Here is a 17566-nt window from a genome sequence, read left to right as displayed (position 1 = left end):
TCACACAGCCTAGTCATGCCTGTTCTTGAGATTTCTATAAGTGGAATCATATACTAGGGCCACTGTTTTCTTTCTGGTTTTACACAAGGCAGTGTTTTAATACTAATCCATGTTGTTGTGTGTTTCAGTAGTTTATGCTTTTCATAATGGGTAATATTCCATTATGTGGATAAATTAAAATAAACTTATTTATTCTCTTGCGTAGGGACATTGAGATTTTTCTAATTTTTGGTTATTGTGAATAGAGCCCCTATAAATATTCTTACACAAGTATTTTTATGGGCATACATTTTCATTTATTTTGGTTACATATATAACAATGGAATTATTAGATACAGGTATGTGTGTATTTAAATTTTTAAGAAAGTGGGGTGCCTGAGTGGTTTAGTCACTTAAGCATTTGACTCTTGGTTTCTGCTCAGGTCATGATCTCACGATTTGTGAGATCAGTCCCCACATCAGGCTCTGTACTGAGTGCAGAACCTACTTGGGATTCTCTCTCTCTCTCTCTCTCTCTCTCTCTCTCTCTCTCTCTTTCTCTCTCTCTCTCCCTCTCTCTCTCCCTCTCTCCCTCTCTCCCCCTCTCTCCCTCCCTCCCTCTCTTCCCCCCTTTCCCCTGCTCACACTCACTCTCTTAAAATAAATAAATAAAAATAAATTTGTAAGGAACTGGCAAACACTTTTCTTGAAGTTACTGTTTTCTCCTTCTGCCAGCAACAGTGCATGAGAATTCCACTTGCTTCACATTCTCAGCTCAGTAGGTATTGTCTGTCATTTTAATTTTAGCTCTTTCAGTGGGTTTGAAATAGTAAGTGGTATTTCGTCCTTTTAACTTACAATCGTCTGATAATGGTTTTGAACACCTGTTTGCATACTTCTATGCTATTTCTGTGTTATATTGTGTCCTCATACCTTTGTGTGTAGGTGACATGTCCGTTCAAGTCTACAGTCTACTTTGTAGTGGGGTTGTTTATCTTTGTATTATTAGTTTATAGGAATTCTTTATATATTCTGGATACAAATTCTCTGTCAGCTCTGTGTGTAGCAAATATTTTCTACCAGATGGCGACATGCCTTTCTTATTTTCTTTGTATTTTCTTAACAGTTCGTATACATGATTCTTTTTTTTCCTATAATCTATTTATTTTTTATAAATTTTACAGCCAAGTTAGCACATAGTGCAACAGTGTTTTCAGGAGTAGATTCCTTAAACCCCTTGCCCATTTTAGATCATCCCCTCTCCCACAACCTGTCCAGTCACCCTCTGTTTGTTCTCTATATTTTGAGTCTCTTATGTTTTGTCCCTCTCCCTGTTTTTATATTATTTTTGCTTCCCATCCCTTATGTTCATCTGTTTTGTATCTTCAAGTCCTTATATGAGTGAAGTCATATGAGGATCTCTTTTGCACTGCTGGTGGAAATGCAAGCTGGTGCAGCCACTCTGGAAAACAGTATGGAGGTTCCTCAAAAAATTAAAAAAAGAACTACCCTGTGACCCACCAATTGCACTACTAGGTATTTATCCAAGTGATACAGGTATGCTGTTTCGAAGGGACACATTCACCCCCATGTTTCTAGCAGCACTATCGACAATAGCCAGAGTATGGAAAGAGCCCAAATGTCCATCAACAGATGAATGGATAAAGAAGATGTGGTGTGTGTGTGTGTGTGTGTGTGTGTGTGTGTGTGTGTGTATGTGTGTGTGTATATATATATATATATACACACACACATATATGTATATGTATACATACATATATATGTGTATATATATGTATACACACACACACACACACACGCACAATAGAGTGTAACTTGGCAATCAAAAAGAATGAAATCTTGCCATTTGCAACTATGTGGATGGAACTAGAGGGTATTATGCTAAGTGAAATTAGTCAGAGAAAGACAAATATCATATGACTTCATTCTTATACATAATTCTTTTTTTTTGCTTATACGTGATTCTTAACAGTACTAGTGTTTTATTTTGTTCCCTGTAAGAAATACTTGGCAACCACAAGTTTGTGAAGATAGTCTTCTGTCTTTACTTCTAGGAGTTTTTTAGCTTTTATACACACACACACACAGACACACACACACACATATATGTATATATAATTTTGTTGAATTGTATTTTTGTGTATAGTGTGAAGCAGGGATTGAAATGTTAGTATTTCTTAGATGTTATCCAGCTGGTCCATTCATATGTGTCAAAAAGACTTTTCTTCTCACCTGTTGAATTATCTTGGCATCCTTGTCAAAAAATCAGTTGGAGTTACCACGGAGTTTCTCTGAGTTCTTCTCCATCCTGAGACTTCAGCAGGCCCTTCTCACCTGCACCTCAGAGGGAGACTTGTCTCCTGCTCTGACCCCAGCCTTTCTCATATTCTACTGGAAAGGCCCATAGAAAAGACTGAGAAGTGGGTACAGACTCCCCTGGAGCCTGAGGCTTCCAGGAATCATTACTTGCCATACCTACCCTGAGCTTTAAAAATTTGAATTCAGCTCTTTGCTTCTTACTGTTTTGACAGCAGCTGCCTCCCCATGCGACCACTTCAGCAAGAATGCAAGCAACTCTGGGTCCCCTCTGAGGTCTTGGAACCTTTTGGATTTTATGTTACTGTTTTTTTTAATGACTTCGATTTTGATTTTGTGGATTAAGTAGCAGAAGCCACATGCCCAGTAAATTATTTATTTCAGATGTTGTATGTTATCTAGATTTTCTATTTGGTTTTCATTTTAGTTTTCATTGCTATTCTGAGATTTCCTCATTGGTTCACATATTCCATCTTTTCCTTAATATCATTGTGCATAAGGTTAGCAGCCGTTTTAAGGTCTTTTTATACAGTTTCCAGCATCTGTTTCTATTGATTGCTTTGTCTCTAGATTAGTTACGTTTTCCTGCTTATTCATATGTCTAGTGATTTTTACATTTAATGAAAATTGATATAATGGGGGTTCAGTCTTCTGTCTTGCTATATATCCCATCTGTTCTTTGGTCCCCTTTTCTTTTACTCATTTCTTCTAGATTAATTCGGTAATATTTATTTTTTTAATGTTTATTTGTGAGAGAGAGAGAACGAGATCGAGTGGAGGAGGGGAAGAGAGAGAGGGAGACAGAGGATCCAAAGCAGGCTCTGTGCTGACAACAGGGAGCCCGATGGGGTGCTGGAACTCACGAAGCATGAGATCATGACCTGAACCAAAGTCAGACACTGAGCCACCCAGGTGCCCGAGTTCAGTAATATTTACAATTCCACGTTAGCTACTTATTTTGTTTTCTTTGGAGTGCTTCATTAGCTATAACTCTTTTCTTTTGTAGTCCTTGCCTTAGGGTTAATAATATGCATTTTAAAGTACTTTCAAGTAATATTGTTTATTATCTCATATAGTGTAAGAGCCTTACAATGCTATACTTCCATTTTCCCTCCCCTATCCTTTTGATACAATTTTCATACATTTTAGTTCTACATATGTTATAAACTCAGCATACTGCTCTTATTTTTGCCTGTTAAATAATCCATTATCTTTTAAGGATATTTTAAAATTAAGTCTTTTTGTATGTATCTGTATATTTACCATTTCTAGAAATATTTCTTTTGTGTAATTGCTGATTTCCATCTGGTATTTTCTTTCTTTCTTTTTTTCTTAAGTATTCATTAATTTATTTTGAGTGAGACAGAAAGAGAGAGATTGAGAGATTGTGCAAGCTGGGGAGGGGCAGAGAGAGATGGAGAGAGAGAATCCCAAGCAGGCTCTGGGCTGTCAGAGGCTCAGTCTCACAAACGATGAGATCATGACCTGAGCCTAAATCAAGAGTTGGATGCTTAACCAACTGAGCCACCCAGGTACCCCTGGTATTTTCTTTCTGATTGAAGGGCTATCATTAACAGTTTCTGCAGTGTTGATTTGCATAATAAATTCTTTCAGCTAACGTTTGGCCGTTACATATGCAAAAATTTTTTTCTGTACTATGTGTCACTTCTTAAGGGACTCCTGTAATATGTAAATTGGATAGTTGAAGGTCATTGATGCTGTTTCTTTTTCTTCTGCTCTATGTTTACCTTTGGTGAGATTCTGTCACTGTGTCTTTAAGTTTACTAATCTTTTCTTCTACTGAGTCTAAATGACTTTTAATACCTACCAGTGTACTTTGTCACCTCACACATTGTAGTTTTATCTCTAGAAGCACAGATTTGGTCTTTTTAATGCCTTCCTTGTCTCTAACAGTTGTAACCTTTATTCTACATATTTGAACAAGTGAAATATAGTTATAATAACTGCTAATGTTGTTTTCTACTAATTGTCATCATGGCATTTATATATCTTTTTCCGTTGATTTTATTTTTCTCTTCATTATGGGCTTTATTTTTTTAAACTTTTTTCATGTGTTGTAATTTATGGTTCGATGATAGCCATTTTGTATATTACCGTGTTGGACTGCAGGATGATTTTATATTTTTATAAATGTTCCTGAGCTATGTTTTAAGACACAGTTAGGTTACTTGAAAACCATTTAATTTCTTTTAGGTACACTTATCAGCTTTCTTAGGTGGCACCATAGAAGCTTTTATCTTGGCACGCCTTTCGACCACTACTACAGTACCCTTGTGAATTGTGCAGTTTTTCTACTCTGGCAGTGGGAACATGGATTTCTTCTGACCATGTGTGAGCTCTGATATTTTTTTCAACTCTGTTTCTTTTGGGTGTTTCTTTCCCCAGCTTTGGGTAATTTTTTTATACGCATACTCTGAGATTATTCAGCTGAAGACTTAAGGCAGTTCTCCCTCTTTAAGTGAAGACTTTTCCTCTTCAGTACATTATCAGTGGAACTCTGGTCACATTGGCCTTCCTGGTATCCCATCTGTATCTCTTCAACTCAGGGAAACTCCCTTGCCCTGCATTTTGGGAGCTAACTCCACGTAGTAAGGTGGGACGATTGTAATCCTCCCTCCTTTGTCTCCCTTTTCTCATGCATCATTGTCTTCTACTGCCTGATATTCTGTGTTTTGAAAACCATTGTTTTATATATTTTGCACATTTTAAAAATTGTTTTATGCGAGAAGGTGGATCCAGTTCCTGTTACTCCATGTTGGCTCAAATGGAAGTATATTTTGATGTAATTTCATGTGCACAGAAAAGTTTCAAAAATACCTTAAGGTATTCTCATGTACCTTTTACTCATTTCCACCAGTCGTTTACATTTTGCCCATTTGCTTGCTCTCTCTTGGTGTCTCTCTTTCTCTATTTTTTCCTGAAAAAAAAATTTTTGAGAGCAAGATCAAGACATCATGTCCCTTTATACTTAAATATGTCATTAAATATGTCAGTGTGCATATACTAAGGAAACAAGGGCATCCTCTTATGTAACTAGATTAGAGTTATAAAAACCAGGAAATTTGATATTAATACAATAATGTCATCTCATCCTTTTTATCAATTGTCCCAGTAATGTCCTGAATAGTAACTGATTGTTCCAGTCCAGGATCAAATCCAGGATCCTGAATTATATTCAGTTGTCACATCTCTTTAGTGTCTAATTTGGAACAGTTCTTCAGCCTTTCTTTGTGCTTTTTGACCTTGAAATTTTTGAAGACTTTCAGCCATCTGCTTTGTAGAATGTTCCTCAGTTTTGATTTGTCTGATGTTTCTTCATGATTAGATTCAGGATATGCATTTTTGGCAAGAATACTACTGAAGTGATAGTGTATTCTCCTCAGTGAATCTTATTAGGAGGCACATAATGTCAGTTTGCTCCCAAATTGGCTGTGTTAGCTTTGATGGCTTGGATAAAATGGTATTTTCTAAGTTTCTTTACTTAAAAAATTTCCCCTTTGTAATTAATAAGTAACTTCAGTGAAATATTTTAAAAATCTGTGAATACACAACTATCATCAAACTTTTGCCTACCAGTTTTAGCATCCAGTAATAATTTTCTAATTCCACCAGTCTCCCTATGTTAATTAGTCGGATTTTACTATAAGGAAAACTTTCTTTGCTCCCTATTGATATGTTTTTATGATGGAAGACTCTTAGATTTTTAGATTTTATTAATGTATTATAATACATATGTAATAATATATATGTGTAACATATATTATAGCACATTATATTCTTTATTTAATTAGATATTCATCCCAAGTTTGATGAGTGGAGAATCCCTCTATCTTCTGTTGCATTTTGATAGATCTTCATGTTTTTTTGAGTATTTTTTTAGTTTTTGTACCAATGAGATACTCCAGGCATTGCTTGTAGTTTCTCTGCATTAGCCCTGGAATCATCATTTCTTTATGAGCCTTTGGTTTATGGTAAGGATAATAATATTTAGAAACCAAGATATGGGCACAGTGTGTGTTTATTGTTACCAAAGTGCCATCACTTGGAAAACCACGCACACGCATGCGCGCGCGCGCGCGCGCACACACACACACACACACACACACACACACACACACACACACACACACATTCTTAATTCTACCTGCATCTGTTTATTAAAAAGCATGAGTTTAGGGGCACCTGGGTGGCTCAGTCGGTCAACCAGCCAACTTTGGCTCAGGTCATGATCTCGCCATACGTGAGTTAGAGCCCTGTGTCGGGTTCACTGCTGACAGCTCAGAGCATGGAGCCTGCTTTGGATTCTGTGTCTCCCTCTCACTCTGCCCCTCCTTGGCTCATGCTCTGTCTCTCTCTCTCTCTTTCAAAAGTAAATATTAAAAAATTTTTAAAGAAAAGCATCAGTTTATTCTTACACCTTTAATTCTAACCAGATACCATGGGATATATCTTACTTTTCCTTGTCCCCATATTTTAAATCCATTTTCCAACAATGGGAAACCTGGCTTCAATATTCTCAATATATTTGTTAATAGTATACTTGCAAATGTTTAATAAATTGTTCTTCAAAAAACAAACTGAAACAAAATTTTTATAACATTTGCTTATTTTTATAGTGTGAATACTTTCTCCATGGCCAAATTCAGTCTACCAACATGACTGCATCAGCGAACACAGAACTGGGAAGAGATGTTCACACTTGATGGGGTGAGTTAATGGCAAAACCTACACACCATAGCACGCAATGCAAAGAAGTCGTATCATAATTACAAACCTCTATCTCTGTAAAAAGCAAATATATTAACAAGGGTCCAATATTTATAACTTTTTAAAGTAAAATGTACATAGTGAATTAAATCTTATATGTACAATGTCAATGAGTTTTGATATGTAACTAACACGTGTATTAAGATACAAAACATTTTCATCACTCTAAATGTTCTCTGATAGCTTTTTCTAGTCAGTGAGACACTCAGAGGAAAGTACTGTTGTAATTTTTGTCATCAGAGATCAGCTTTGACTGTTCTAGATCGTCACTCTAAGTAAAATGATATGATATAATTTTTTTTTTGATCTGGCTTTTTTCACTCAGAAAAATATGTGTCAGAGTCATCTTTAATAATGCATATGTAAGCAATTTTTTTGTGTTGCTGGGTAGTATTCAGTCCTTTAAATCTACAATAATTTGTTTACCCATTTTCCAGTGATGAGTGTTTGCATTCTTTTTACTTTTTTTGGTTATTATGAAAAAAACTATAAACATTTCCATATAATTCACTTTGTAAATAAATGTTTTTATTTCTCTTTGATATATATCTAAAAATGAAATTGCTGGTTTATAGGGTAGATGTTTGTTTAATTTTACATGAAATAAACATTTTTTTAATTGTATCATTAACACTTTCATCAACAATATACAAATTTTGGGCCAAAGTTTAGTCTTTGCAGGCTTCTTATTTTAGCAACTCTGTTGGGTGAATGGTAGTATCTTAGGGATTTATTTTGCATTTTACTAACTGGTGATGCTGTGAATTTTATATGTGCTCATTAACCGTTGCATGTATCATTTAAGTTTTTAGAAATGTAGTGTCATAGTGTATTTTTCATAATATTCTCTTAATTTCTTTTTAAAATCTGTAGTATGTATAGTAACATCTACTTTTTCATTATTTCTGTTGGTAATAAATTATTTCAGCCTTTTTATTTCTGAAAAGGATGTTTTGTTAGTTTATAAAAGATATTTTTGCTGGATATTGAGTTTCTAGGATTACAGCAATATTGTTACACTTCATGTTTACTGATATTTTCTTCTACAATATCTAATGTGCCATTTTCTGTGTCTAGTGTATTTCTATCTTACACATGTTAGAATTAATTTCTGTAATTTTGATTGAGCTGTTATAAAACATCCTCTAAGCCTACAGTAAACATTTGAATTTTTCCTCTAGCTTCTTGAATATGGAGAATAGAATTATAGTAACTATTTAAAAAACATTGTCTACTAATTCTGTCATCCATGTCTTTTGGGGGGATGGTTTGGATTGATTGACTTTTTTTTATTGCTATAAGTCTTCTGTCTACCACTCAGCTTTTTTGCATGCTTCTAATATTTAATTGGTTGTCATACACTGAAAATTTTACCTTGTGGATGGTGAGATATTTTTACTATTGTAAGTACTATTGAGGTGTTTCTTCTTTTTTTGACACGGTTAATTTACCTGGAGACAGTTTGATCCTTTTAGCTCTCCAGTCTCTGATTCTGGGAGCAGGACAGTGTTTAGTCTTGGACTAATTTTGCTCCACTACTGAGGCAAAACCATTCTTATGATTCTACCTGTTGCTCCCTAGATTATGAGGTATTTCCACTTTGGCAATGAAACTGTCTTCAGACCTAGGTGAGCTCTGGGGACTGTTTTCCTGGTTGGTTCTTTCCCTAACCTTGGGTAGTTTCCTCACATGAGTTTTAGGATAAATAATCTGAATATTTGGGAGAGTCCTCCCACTCTTGTTTTCTCTCTTTCTCAGCAGCTCCCTCTTTTGTGTTATTCTGACCTGTGTATTCTAGCTGTCCTTGCCTCCCCGTTCTTCCAGCTCTGTCTCATCAATTCAGAAAGACCAATGGGTTCTGTCTGGGTTCTTTTCCTTTTACAATTAGGAACCTCTGTCCACACAATTGGCTCAAGATTTCATAAGGTTTACTTCATTTGTTTCCATTATCTTAAGGATCTCTTTTATTCACTGGCTTATAGCCAGTGTCTTGAAAAACATTGTTTCATGTATTTCCTCAGGTTTTTAGTTGTTTCAGGTGAGATAGTAAATCTGGTCCCTATTCTTCTATCTTGGGTGAAAGTAGAGACCCGTATGTCTTTTAAAAGTTTACGTGAGGAGGGGGATGGCACAGTAAGGAAGTCCAAAAGTCTATGCTTCCAAAAAAAAAATGAGAAAAAAAACCTGTTAAAAACTATCTGGGTCAAGAGGAACCTGAGTGGCTTCGTGTTTAAGCATCCAACTCTTGATTTCATTTCAGGTCATGATTTAATGGTTCATGGGTTCAAGCCCCACATTGGGCTCTGCAGCTGGCAGCATGAAGCCTGCTTGATATTCTCTCTCTCTCTCTCTCTCTCTCTCTCTCTCTCTCTCTCTTTTTCTCTCTCTCTCAGAAATAAATAAAAACGTTAAAAAAATTTTTAAAAACCTTTCTGGGCCAACATTTTACAGAATCTGGAAACTAATCAAAAGCTTGCAAAAACCAGGGAATACTTACTCAGGAAAACCTAGCTTGATCTAAATAATTACAGTGAGCTTTGTGGTATTTTAAACTTTTTTGTATCCTTCCCTACTCTCTAACACAGTGGTACCATTGAAAATTAAGTTTGTATTCTGGCACTAACACCAGAGGGAGCAGAATGAACTACATTAGCAAAAATTTGTAATGGTGTTGACCTGTCTGGTGCCTCCTTAGTAGGTCAGTTCAGAAGGCTTGCCTTTATCATGCATAACACAGAATTATCCCACTGCTCTAGCAGCTACCCAGGGTGCATTTGTCAAAAATGTTTATAGCCAAAGATACTTGTTGTTGCCATAAGCAATGGATAACAGTTAAGGCAAACAGTACGTCATAAAAACAGTTGGGAGGAGAGATTGATGAATGAAATGTTTTGGGGAATAAGAAATCTGAAAAACTCCGACATATTCTTGGAAATATTCACCCCTAGACTGTGCATATACTCAAGAAAGCCCTGAGGAGGTCCTAACTCTCATTTCTGTCTGTTTTCTGCCTTGTTCAAGCAGGTAGTGAAGGTTAAGGCAGAGATATAAATTATGTGGCTGAATGTAGAAGGCATACACACATAGAGTTCATCTACCAGACTGGGAGGTTTTTTGCATTCCACACCATTAGGGAAATCCATGTCCCATCACTATCTGGCCATTAAGCAAATGGAACAGAGACTTCAGTGGCCATAAGTGACAAAACCTACAGATGTTACAAAATTAGCTCAAAAAGTCACTAAACAAGAAACCAGCAATAATTACAACAGACAGCAATGGTAAACCTATGGAGCAGGGAGGGGAATGTGATTTCCAGAGTTGCTGTATCATATTATTCAAAATATCCAGTTTTCAATAATTAGAAGTTATGCAACGAAATGAGAAAGTCTGACCCATATACAGGAAAAGCAAATTAATCATCAGAAACTCTTTCTGAGGAAGCACTGACATTGAACTTATTAGACAAATACTTTAAATCAGAAGTTTAAATATGTTCAGTTAAGGAAACCATGTGCAAGGAACCAAAAGGAATTATTGGGGCACCTGGGTGTCTCAGTCGGTTAAGCGTCCCGACTTTGGCTCAGGTCATGATCTCACAATTCATGGGTTTGAGCCCCACATCGGGCTCTGTGCTGACAGCCTGGAGCCTGCTTCTGATTCTGTGTCTCCCTCTCTCTCTGCCCCTCCCCTGATCACACTCTGTCTCTCTCTGACTCTCAAAAATAAATAAATGTAAAAATTTTTTTTAAAAAAAAGGAACTAAAAGGAATTATGAAAATGATATCTCAAATACAGTACATCAGTAAAGAGACAGAAAATTTTTAAAGGAACCAAATATTTTGGTATGGATAAAAACAGTAACTGAAGTGAAAAACTCACTAGGGGATCTCAATAGCAGATTTTATCAATAGAAGGAAGAATCAGTTAACTTAAAGATAGGTGAATTGAAATTGTCCAGTCTGAGGAATAGAAAAAAAAGGAAGGAAGAAGAATAATCAGAGCCTCAAAGACTGATGGGATACTGTCAAGCATATAGTAGGAGGCCTAGAGGGAGAGGAGAGAAAAGTGAAGAAAGAATATTTGAAGAAATAATGAGTGAGGCCTTCTAGAATTGATGAAAAATTTGAATCTGAATATCTAAGAGTCTCAGTGAACTCCAATTAGATAAGTTCAAATAGATCCACACTGAGATACATTATAATCAAACTGTTGAAAGGCAAAGAATACTGAAAACAGCAAGAGAAGTGACTTGTCATAAGCAAAGGATCCTTAATAAGATTAGCAGCTAATCTTGCATCAGAAACCATAGAGGGTAGAATACATCAGTATGATATATTCAGAGTACTGAAAGAAAAAAGAAACTGCCAACCAAGAATTCTATCCAGCAAAACTATCCCTCAAAGGTTGGCAAATTGAGACATTCCAAGACAAACAAAAACTGGGAGAGTTCATTGCTAGCATACAGTAACTTGAAGGGACACAAAGAAACAAAGAACACCAGTAATGATAACTACAAATGAAATTATAAAATTTGTATTAATGTTTTTTTTACTCCTTTTTTTCTATTATTTAAAGTAAGTTACGGGGCGCCTGGGTGGCGCAGTCGGTTAAGCGTCCGACTTCAGCCAGGTCATGATCTCGCGGTCCGTGAGTTCGAGCCCTGCATCAGGCTCAGGGCTGATGGCTCAGAGCCTGAAGCCTGTTTCAGATTCTGTGTCTCCCTCTCTCTCCGCCCCTCCCCTGTTCATGCTCTGTCTCTCTCTGTCCCAAAAATAAATAAACATTGAAAAATTTAAAGTAAGTTACATCAAACTATAATTATAAATCTATATCAGTGGGCACAAATGTATAAAGACATGATTTGTGACAATAACATAAAAGGGGACAGTTTTTTTATATGTAGGAGGAAGTTTTTGTATATGTAAAAATAGGTATTGAATTATAAGTTAAGATTGTAATAAATTAATATTATTATAAATAAAGATGTTAAGTATAATACCCAGGGAGTCTACTAAGAAAATAACTCAAAACTATATGATAAAAGAATAAAAATAGAATTAAAATGATAAACTAGAAAATATTTAACACAAAATAAGATAGTAATAAGAGGAACTGAGGAACAAAACTGATGTGACATATAGAAAACAAGTAGCAAAATGGCAGAGCAAATCCTTATCAGTGATAATTAAATGTAAATGGATTAAACTCTCCAGTTAAAAGACAGAGATGAATAGAGTGGATTAAAGAATCATGGTTCAACTACATCTCTATAAGAGATTCACTTTAGATTTAGATATTCAAATAGGTTGAAAAAAAAGTATGGAAAATATACTCCTGAAAACAGTATACAAGAGATCTGAAGTGGCTAAACTAATATACAAAATTACTTTAATCTAGAAATTATTATGAGAGACAAAGGACATTTAAAGGGTCAATTCATCAAGAAAATATAACAGTTATAAACAATAGAACTACAAAATACATGAAACTAAAGCTGACTTAATTGCAGGGAGAGATAGTTCAAAAATAATAGTTGGAATCCTCAGTATTCTGTTTCAATAGTGGATAGAACAACTTGACAGAAAGCAAGGAAGTAGAAAGGTAAATGAACTACACTATAAACCTACTAGATCTAACAGACATTCAGGCATTCTTCTGAAGTACACGTGGAACTTTGTATATGCCAAAGATAATTGAAAAACACGTACATGAATGTTCACAGCTATATTGAATAATAGCCAAATAATAGCATAGCCAAAACAGTAGAACCACCCAAATATCCATCAACTGATTAGTGGAAAAGCAAATAGTAGTTTTCTTATAAAATGGGATATTATTTGTCCATAAAAAGGAAAGAAGTACTAATGCATGCTACAACATGGATGAATCTTGAAAACATTTTGCTCTGTGAAAGAATCCAGCACAAAAATCCACAATATATGATTCCATTTATATGAAACATCCTGAATGGGAAAATCCATTGAGACAGAAAGTAGATTAGCAGTTGTCATAGGCTAGGGTAAGAATGAAATGGGGATGGCAGCTTAATAGATGTGGAGCTTCTCTGGAGGGTGACAAAAATATAAAAATATACATTAATGATGGTTGTATATCACTGTGAACATACTAAAAACTCCAAAGATTATACTCTAAAATGTTTAAATGTGAATATTATATTCTTGGGAATTTTATCTCAGTAAAAAATAAATTTAAAAACTTAAGCAAAGAAAACATAGTCTTTTATATTTGTGTTTTTTGATTATTATTCCTTTCTGTGGATCTGAGTTTGTGATATCATTTCCCTTAATTTATTTAAGTCAATAAATTTTTACTTAAGGAGTTTTACATGTGAATTCTTCCACTCCCAATCACTGTAATTTTTCCAAAGTCAGAATCATTACCTTCAAAATAACTCTTTTAAAAAGAACTTTTGGGGGTGTCTGGGTGGCTCAGTCAGTTAAGCATCCAACTTCAGCTCAGGTCATGAACTCCCAGTTCGTGAGTTTGAGTCCCACATCAGGCTCTGTGCTGACCACTCAGAGACTGGAACCCGCTTCAGATTCTGTGTCTCCCTCTCTTTCTGCCCCTTCCCCCCACTCAAGAATAAATAAAGAACTTTTGTTCAATCTACAGTTGTCACTGTCAGTCCAGAATTATTTCAGTTGGGCTTCTTTGAACGCCATTTGAACATGGACATACTTCAAAAATTCCCCACCTGTAACCTTTGGGATTCAGCATAACATGCATCTCAGTATAACCACTCATTTCCCTTTATTCTAAAGAACTTTTTTGTTCTCTAGTACAGTTCTGCTGGAGATGAATTATCTCAAGAATTTTTTTGAATATTTTGTCATTTAATTTAAAGGACATTTTTGCTAGCTTTAAGATTCTGAGATGACAATGTTTTCAACACTTTAAAGATGTTATAGGGGTTTATTTCTATGTGAAGCTAAATGTAATTTCTTTTGCTGTTTTTCTGGATATTATGTTTCTTTTTTCCCCTAAGATTACTTTTAAGATTGTATCTTTATCTTTGGCCTTCACTGGTATGATTATGATATGCCAAATGAGTTTCTCTTTGTGTTTACCTTTATTGAGATTTTGGAGATTCTTTGTTCTGTCACTTATTTTCCCTAAACTTGAGAAATTTTTCAAGTACATTTTCTTACATTTTATATTTTTTCCTTCTGAGACTTTAATGAAGAGAGTATTACACAGAAGAATATTTTCCTACATGTCACTTAATATGTTTATTTATGTCAAATGTTTTCTTCCTGTTCTTCTACTAGCTTGTTTGTATGGATACATCTTCAAGTTAAATGACTCTTTTTCTTCTTTCTCCAATATGCTGGTAAGAATTTCCATTAAATTTTCATTATAGCAATTATTTACACTTTAATTCTGGTGGTATTTTTGTATTAATCTTTTTAATGGTTTCCATTTTTCTGCTGAGATTTCCCACGTGAACACAGATTCTTTTAAGTCCTGAACATACTTTATGCCACTGATATGAAGTCCTTATGCTGTTTATACCATTTGATTCTTTGGGGTATCTGCTTCTATTGAATGCTTCCTCTCTTGACTCTAGGCATATTTTTCTGTTTCTTTGTATCTCTAGTAATATTTTATTCTTTTTTAAATATTTATTTTCATGGGGGGGGGATGGGCAGAGAGAGACTCTCACGCAGGCTTTCTCTGTCAGCACAGAGCCTTTCACAGGGCTTGATCTTAGACTTTGTGAGATCATGACCTGAGCCGAAATTAAGAGTTGAACTCTTAACCAAATAAACCCATCCAGGTGCCTCTAGTAATATTTTGTTCTAAACTGGACTCTGGGTGTATGGTGTTTTAGAGACTTTGAACTCTGCTATTTTCCTCTGTTGAGTGTTGATTTTTGTTCTAGCCTGAAGCTAATTGGGCTGGATTTAACCTCCAAACAGTATCTTCCCTGTTGTGTTCAGCTAATGAAATACCCTCTTAGACTTTTTCAGTTCTGTTTTTAACTAAGTCCCTTGAAGTTTTCCCCATGAATGTGTATTCTAGTGATCAGCCAAGTGTTGGGCAGACTTTGCATTCCAATATAGAGGCTTATCCCACCCTGTGGCTCCACTCTTGATATAATTTTCTCCCTAACCCACTAGCCACTTTGACAGCCCCAGTTTCTTCCTCTGATTACTCAAGCTGTAAGACTACAACTTTATTCTACTCTACACCATATATACTGAGAAATGGCCATGGGTGAAGGGTCACATATATAACTCTAACCTAATGGACTTCACTCTCCAAGAGTCAATTCCTGTAAAGTTTCTGCCTTAATTACTCAATGAGTTTTTCAGGCTTTCTGTAATAAAGCACCACAAACAGGGAAGCTTAACCAATAGAAATTTATTGTTTCATAGTTCTAGAGGCTAGAAGTCTGAGATCAGTGTATTAGCAGGGTTGGTTCCTTCTGAGGGCTGTGAGGGAGAATCTGCTCTATGCCTTCCTCCAACCTTCTGGCTTGCTGGCAATATATGGCACAGCTTGGCTTGTAGGTGCATCAAACTCTGCTCTCATCTTTACATGGTGCTCTTCCTTTGTGTGTGTGGTTCTGTGTCCAAATTTCCTGTTTTTATATGGACACCAGTCTTATTGGATTAGGGTCTGTTTTTATGACCTCATATTAACTTGATTACCTGTGTAAAGACCTCTTTCTGCATAAGGTTGCATCCTGAGATATTGGGGGTCAGGATTTCAAATAATCATTTTTGGGGGAAATCACAGTTCAACTCAGAACAGTCACTCTCCATTGCCTTCCAGTTGTTGTTTATAAAATACTTTGTCTATATTTTATAACTTTTTTCTGCCATTTTGCCTCTCTATGCCTCTTCTCTTTGGCAGTCATGAGTCTGTTCTTTGTATATATAAGAATGTTTCTTCTTTTGTATATGGGTGTGTGTGTGTGTGTGTGTGTGTGTGTGTGTGTTTGTGTGTGTGTGTGCCACATGCCACATTTTTGTATCCATTGAGTTGCATCCATATCTCAGCTATTGTAAATAATGCTGCAATAAACATAGGGGTGAAATATATCTTTTTGAATTAGTGTTTTCATTTACTTTTGGCAAATACCCAGTAATAGAATTACTAGATCATATGGCATTTCTATTTTTAATTTTCTGAAGAACCTCCGTACTGGTTAGCATAGTGGCTGCACCAGTTTGCATTTCCATCAACAGTATACTTGTTGTTTCTTGTGTTTTTGCTTCTGATAAATTCTGACAGGTATAGGGTGATATCTCATTGTGGTTTTGGTTTGTACTTATGATTAGTGATGTTGAGCATGTTTTCATATGTCTTTTGGCCATTTATATATCTTCTCTGGAAAAATGTCTAATCACATTTTTTAAATTGGGTTATTATTGTAGGATATTTTTCTTGGTGGTGAGTTTTATAAATTCTTCATATATTTTGGATATTAATCCCTTATTGGGTATATCATTTTCAAATATTCTTTCCCATTCAGTAGGTTGCCTTTTCATTTTGTTCATGGTTTCTTTTCCTATCAGGTTTTATAGTAGCTATCTGTGGATATTCTGCCATTACTGGAAATGGGAATTATCTGAAAATTTTTGTTAGCAGATAGACATTGTGTATAATATATGCTAGACAGTTTGTTTTATCTTGTCTTCCTTTATACAACGTTAGTTTTGTTTTGGCAGAGAGTTAAATACTGACTCTCCTTAAAACTTTCAGATTTGGTTTTATACCTTTGTGTGTAGGAATCCTCTCTAAATTGTTCTTATGCTAGGCTGTGGCCCTTAATCTAGGCAAAGCGTCTGCAAATTTTGGCTCATGGAACTAATCTGACCTGAATTTTTTTCCCTATGGCCCATAGCTAAAAATGTTTTTTTTTTTCATTTTTAAAGAGTTGAAGAAGGAGGAGTAGAAGAAACAAAGATGATGACTATATGTGGCTGTAATTCTGAAAATATTTACTATATGATTCTTTACAGAAGATATTTATGACCCCTGCTCTGAACTATAGACTTTTTACTGTCACAAATGAATAAAGAAGTGCTCAGTGAGGTCTTTCCACCTAGGCTGGGTTGGACTATATCTCCTAGCACCACATCACCTTTGGTGATGGGAGTGGCACCACATGCATGAAGAAGGGACAGGAGCAGACCCCAGCACTCCAGGTACAAGGGGCCTGCACTTGGAAGACAAGTTCCCATAACATTTGGTTTTGGAAACCAGTGAGTCGTAACCTCATGAGTTTTTACAGGTACTGGGACTTAACTCTGGGTACTTTAAAAATCAGTGGACTTGTTTTGGGAGAGCCAGAGAGCAATAGGAGATTAAGCCTGTCCCTTTAGAGAGGCAGCATAACAAACAATCCCACGGAGATACTGCACAGAAGTAGAAGTTTGAAAAACACCTGAGGTATATGTAAAGGAGGGTTATTTACTAATCTCAGAAC

General features: G+C 35.6%; 1 long non-coding RNA gene across 1 annotated transcript in view; it reads left to right on the top strand.

Moving 5' to 3' along the window:
- LOC122476264 overlaps positions 1–17566 on the top strand; it is a 352279-nt gene that overhangs the window by 106928 nt on the left and 227785 nt on the right. The window contains exon 3 of the long non-coding RNA XR_006295433.1: positions 6954–7044. This is a non-coding gene — a long non-coding RNA (uncharacterized LOC122476264). The remainder of the gene's footprint in view (positions 1–6953; positions 7045–17566) is intronic.

Source organism: Prionailurus bengalensis, chromosome E4, assembly GCF_016509475.1.
Source record: "Prionailurus bengalensis isolate Pbe53 chromosome E4, Fcat_Pben_1.1_paternal_pri, whole genome shotgun sequence".
Taxonomy (NCBI): Eukaryota; Metazoa; Chordata; class Mammalia; order Carnivora; family Felidae; genus Prionailurus; species Prionailurus bengalensis.
This window is presented reverse-complemented; position numbering and strand designations above follow the sequence as displayed.